Below are 6,817 nucleotides of genomic sequence, written 5' to 3' on the forward strand. Positions count from 1 at the left end.
CATTGCCCCTTTATTCTACTATACCAACATAATTGAAGCTCAATGCCTTCTAATCTATCCAAAAGGTCAATTTCATTATGGTAATCAAACACCCTATTACCATCCTTCTTCCTTATTCTTTGAACCCTTCCAATGTACCACGTTCCACAAGAAACACCTTGTTTTGTACTTCGAGGAACCCCTTTTCTTGCAGTATGTTCAGTGGGGGGAATTGAGTTGCTTTCAAACAACACCCCACAATCTGATCTAGTTCCAAAGCTAATTGAAACACCCTTTTGTGGAGCCTTCCCATCTCGCATAAAGTATACCCCATTTCTCACTTTTGTCAACCTATCTTTGGATAATGTCAGATTTCCATTCAATTGACTAACCAAACATGCATTAAACATATGCTTACCGTCAAGATCCACCATTGGATTTATCGTTTTGCTTCCATTTTCATCAATGGAATCTAAAATTTCATCAAACTCATGTCTCCACTCACTTTCCATTATTTGTAATTCACTTTCATTGTGTACCAATGATGATGAAGATTAGAATATAGAGTTGGAACAACTCTGTGGAGAAGCATCAACTACTTCATCCACAATTTGGAATGTTGGATAATTTTGATCCTCTGTCCATGGTTTAACCCACCAAAGAGATTTAGTGCAATTTTCTGGTTGCATTCCAAGAGTTGATAAAATGTCTTGTGCATCCTTCAATATGATCTTAAGGGCTTCTACTATTTTAGCGTATGTGGATATTGAATCATATTACGACAATATGTCAATGTTTTGTATTGTTTCTTGGTGCAATCTATTCCAAATGCTTTCTTGCTTCTTTTGAGATTTATTAAAATGAAGCCCTTGGGGATTTTATTCTACTTTAGCAACTCTATTAAGGGTTCCAACAACATGAAGCAAGTCATTGAAATCAAAGGCCCTCTCCACTCCAACCATCTCACAAAATTTACTAAAGAAGTTCTCACATACATCTGACCCAGTTAGGTGCAAAACACATGGAAAGTTAGAGTAATGATCTCGAAACAATCTCATCAACAAAACTACAAAATGGCAAGAAATTTTCACATTTTGATATGCTTGTTGTTGATGAAATTTATGTTGACATTAGTATGAGATTGTTTCTGTACCCAACATAACCATAATGTGAAGAAATGGTGAAATCGTGAAGCATTTCGCACCCTTTCCCAAAGGCTCAAACTATGAGATATAAAGATGTCAATGTAGTCAACAACAATCATTAGATAAGCCTCTGTAGCTAGTTTCCTCTCTAACTTTCTACTTGGTGTTCTTCTCAACTCTTTCAAACACCTCTGAACATGCCTTGAAGAAATGCGTTGTGTGGATCCCCAATTTTGTCAATCCATCCTCTCTATATCTTCAGCCTTAAGATTGTGATCATCCACTTTAAAATCTTCAACCTTAAGCTTGTGATCATCCACTTTAAAAGTGTGATAAAACATTCTAACATGACCAAATCTTATGTAATCATTTCCTAAAACCAATTCTCATCGACCGCTAAACAAAGGATTCACTAGCTTTTTACCGTTGTGGATGTAATCTTGGTCATGCAATCCTATTACATTGTAACCATTGTACAACCCGGTTAGCCTACACCCTTCCCAAGGAATTTGATATCGAAGACCTGATGTTGAAGAATAATCCTTCAACATAAGTTGCCTTCTTCTACTATCCCCATCCAAGGAATGACCAACAATAGGTCCCAAATTATTTTCCATGTGTTTCTTACACATAGATTCTACCTTTTCCCATTGTTGATAAACAAAATTTGCATTGAACCTATTGCATGTTGGATGAACAACCACAACCAAACGACGAAGATTTTCATGTAAAAGGGTTTGCAATAATAATACGTGCATAATGGCCAATAACACTATTCTTAAAAGAATCTGTTATAATCTCATAGCCTATAGCTCTGTCACCAACTCTCACCAAGAAATGTGATTAGAATTGATGTTCTTCTTTCGTACCACAAAACCCGACCAGTGTATCACTTTTTGCTACCCACCTAACATATTTTTCACAACCGTTTCATCTTCAGCGAGAAATACAGGAATTGGGCCATCTATACCATGATTGGATTTATAATAAGAATAAACGTTTCCGACTACCTCAAAAATATGCTCGTGCTCCCCTGGGATATATGATAATGAATTTCTAACTTGCCTTAAAGTAGTAGATATTGAAGGACCATCCAAATTCAAGCTAATAAATATATGTAATCTAGGACCTCCCCATAACTTGATCATCTCATAAAGGGATTTTATGAATTTTTTATACCTTTTCCCTACTTTTGCATGGATCAAGTTATGAAAAATATCCTTGAAAAATTCCCAAACTGCATATTTACCTTGTAATTTTCCTTGCTTATATGCCTCACACACATCCTTGCAAAACCTAAAGACATCCTTCCTTTCTGTCGATTCAAACAACTTTTCCTTTAGGGATCTCATTCTAATAGAGAGTGTATCAACCTTTGTCCTCTCCCACCAAAGAGATCTCATTGCTGATCTATGGTTAGCATTTGTAACGCTTGCAACACTCTTCAGTTCATTTTGAGTTGAATACTTGAGTCTTCTACCTTTTCCTATATCTCGTTCACTTCTTTTATTGGTGCATATGGATTCATGATATAATCGCATCCTGAAGTCATCACATTCTAGAACCAACTTACAAAAGTTTCATGTTAATGAATCAAATGGGACACTTGTTTCAGAATCCCTCTGGCAATGAATATGCCTATATGTACCATTAATATGACATCAATACCCTCATAACATAACATGATCTTGGTATGCTTCTCTCTGGCCCATAATTTCCCACTCCTTTGATCATCCATTAGGACCTTTGTTTCCAATCTCTCCCCATTTCTATCAATATAAGGATATTAATACCGCCAACATTGTAGTAACAAGGGAGATAATTGAGCTATAATAAGATGACAACAAACAAATAAATTTGAAGTAAGATAAATAAAATAATATACAAATTCATATTCAAGTTTAGTCTAAGATGTTAGTTAACACACCTGAAGTAGAAGGATATGCACTTGTATAACCCCCACGTAATATTGATGGTGATAATGGGACCATGAACCTAGTCAAACTTTGTTGGGACTTATCATTGGTAGGCTTCTTGGGTCTCCCAACCGTGCCACTCCTCAGCCCAATATCCTTATGTGAACCCTGGTTTTTAGTAGTAGCAGTGTGCTTCTTTGATTTCATGTGTTCATTTAGAGAACTAATAATATTACCACTTGTCAGTAGTAAACAAAACCATTTATTGCATCGTGCACATTCCACTCTCACTTTTTTCATTTCCTTATAGTCTACAAGTGTTGCTTCCACCACCTTGAACAAATTAGGCTCTTGTGTCTTTTTGAAATCATCTAGAAGTTTGATTGCTTGATCAATATGAAATTGATCTCCAACCATCACTGTTTGTTGTACTTCATTACATAATGGAATTTCACTACCACTTGGCATTGATAGGCATTATTGATGGGCCCCTATTTTCATATGATGGTTTTTGAAGTTGCGTGTTGTTCACACTGCCAAGGATACATCACCTGTTCCATAATTAATGCCACAAATTTAACAATGGATCTTTATTTTGGATTCTCCCTTTTCTAAATATACTTTGAGAGTAAGTTTCTCAATGACAAACTCTTCCATTAAACTTTTAACTTTTTTTCCCAAGATGCCAATACACTAGCATCAACAATTATGGCTTGTTCCACTGACAAAGACATATTTTCAACTCTTGGTCATTTATGCATAGGTCCCTCCACATTCACTTCAATGTTTTCAAATATTGGTATTGTTTCCACTACATTTGATCACTCTTCTTCCACATCAAATGTGCCTAGTTTCCTCTTGATGCCTACAAGTGTTGTACCAACTTTCCATTTTTTCTCTTGCTTTGGATTTAAACCTGTTCCATCCTGGATTAAATCAAAAGGGTATCCAATGATTTCATCATCCACAATTTGATCACGAATTTAAGCAAATGTACAACCTTCTCGACACTTGACCACGCCAATGATAGAAAATCTCTTCACGGTAGCATTTTTATAAAACAACTCCATCTGTTTTTGCACATAGATAAATGAAAAAGTAAGTAAAATTCCACAAGCATATTGGTTATTATAAAACAAAGAGAAAGGAAGCAAGGTGTGAAATTTCAATTCAAAGCTCCAAAAAAAATGAAGAGATATTACTATTTGGATGAAACACCTTGATTCAAAATGTACTATCGGTGGATTCCTCAAATGGAACTGAAACCATAAATAAAACATATTACTAAAAGAGATTTGAGAGTTGATTTATTGCTGCACCAGAACCCTTTTTAGCCTCTTCGATGGGTGTTAGAATATATGTTCTCCACCATTTAAAGCATCGATATTGAGAAAGGCCAATGTGGGTTGTAATTCTTTAACTTTGATCATTTCTTCTTTTGAAGTGCATCATGTAGTTTGGGGCAAAGATAATTCAAAGGACATGACATTTGAGTTCTATAATATCGAGTACACTCCATGTTAGGATCCAGTGAGATCGCATAAGTTCAATAGAACTAGGTTGATAAACAGGTCACTATCTAGATAAGGAGAAGGCCTTGAAATGCCCAAGTTACTGAGCATTTCAGTATAAAAGCACCATTAGAATTTGATGGATTTTTGATGGTGTTTTTGTAAAAAATGGTATTCAATTTTGTTAGGACCGTGGAGAGTGGAGACTATGTGCTTTGGTTTATTTCTGTTAGAGACTCTGCCTCCGGTTTACAGTCCTGAGACCATTTTGTCCTCTAAAAATGGTGGTTATTTTTCTAGGGGTCCCAATGAAGGAATATTTATCCATCATTCTTGTCTACTCTCTCATAACATCGCACATTCTAACTAATATGGATTTCAAACTTACTAATTTCTTATTTTAAAACAGAGAAGAGAAAACATTGATTTTTTGGAGAATTTACTATGACACATGATTCTTGTGCTCCACAACTAACTTTGAGAAAGATCTGAAAGAAGTATAAGTCTCCAATTTGAATAAATTAACGGTTTTTCTTGAGAAGATTTAAAATCTATAGGCTGAGAAAAAAATTGCCTTACAAGGACTGGAGCTAAATCTGAAAGGTTCTTGTAGTTGAAGGTTAAACTGAAAGATCTTCTAGCTTATGGGCACCTAGTGTGTGCTTTGAATTGTGTTTCCAAACCTATCTTCAAAGAAGATGAAACCCAACTCGATATTGACTACAAGCGATGGTGGAATTTTTCCAAAAGGTTTCTACCAAATGGCTTAATAGATTCCTCTTTAAAACTATTTTGTTTCTTTGGCAAATGTAGCCTTCCTTCCAGCAAGAATGTTTGTATTCTGTCATGTCAAATCCACCAGGGTACTTTCGTTAATTATATTTTGAGATACATATTTCTATATTCGATAGAAGTAGGTTGATAAATGGATAACACCACTGCCTAGACAAGGAGGAGGCCTTGAAATGCACATGTTATAGAGCATATCAGTTTAAAAAACAACATCATAATTTGACAAAGTTTCGATGGTGAATTTGTAAAAAAGGGTTTTCATTTCCATTGGGATTGAGGAGAGTCGAGATTGTGTGCTTTGGTTTATTTATGTTAGAGACCATGCCTCTGCTTTGTGGTCCCTAGACCATTTTATCCTCTCCAAATGATGGTTTATTTTCAGGAATAATGATGCAATAAGAGAAGGAAGATCTAGCTAACATTACTTTCTTTTATCTCAACACATTGCAGATCATAGGGACCTTGTGGATGCATATGGAGGTACAAAGAAGGTTGTGTGAACCACGATGGGTAAGGGCTATCCTTTCCTAGCTTCCTTTCATTGTACATGGCTCTGTTATGCTATAGAGAATCCTGAACCTAAAATGTCACATTGATTGTGTGCCTCTCTTTTGAGCTGTCACGTAGCTTTCTATATTGCTTTGCACCATCATCCTTCTCTCACACACATTTCCTCACCACTTCTACACTAAGTTGGCCTCAACACTGGATACTGAAAGTGAATTTACTTAAAAACAACTCCCTAAAGACCAACATGAAACCCAGGTTCTCTGAAAATGGAGGGAAAGCTTCCAACAAAATTTTTTTGGGGCATCTGGTAGTTATGCTACGCCATGGGAGAATTGATCAATGCACAACCAAGCTCTTGGGTTGAAGTCTAGCCATAAAATTTGTTGTAGATCTCTCACTGGCCATGATGGAAAAGGGTCAAACCATGTGGCACAAGGAAATCCTTAGCAAATACCTTTTTTAGGCTACACAAATCTGGTTTTTGAATGCGAGTAGTTAATTCGAGAGTGAAATATCAAGAAAAGGGATGTCAATTTCTATCAAAACCACACCGTGCTGCACTACATCTTAACCAAAAATCCATTTTGACTAAAAGAATACCCTAAACCATGTAGTCCTAAACAACGCGTGGAGTTGCTAAGCACACACAAACTACTCTAAACTAGTGTTGATGCTTCTCTACCAGTCTATCATTTAGGCACTAATCGAAATCTAACTCAAAGTTAGAGTATGCTTTCCCAAATACATACCCAGGAGTCAGGACCTACATAATAGATTGTTTTGTGAGTGTATAAACGTGTTCATGAAAATCTATAATCCAATGAATTTCAGGCATCACTATAGTGCCCACATAAAGACCTGAACTTGAGACTATGGATCCTCACAACCAATGTTAGGAGCCAAGACACCGAGTACGAATTCATGAAAACACAATATTTTCACGCTCATCCCATGAGTTGAGTGA

Source organism: Pinus tabuliformis, chromosome 3_1 (assembly GCF_031772625.1).
Source record: "Pinus tabuliformis cultivar Carrire ecotype Pingquan chromosome 3_1, CPIR1, whole genome shotgun sequence".
In the NCBI taxonomy this organism is placed as follows: Eukaryota; Viridiplantae; Streptophyta; class Pinopsida; order Pinales; family Pinaceae; genus Pinus; species Pinus tabuliformis.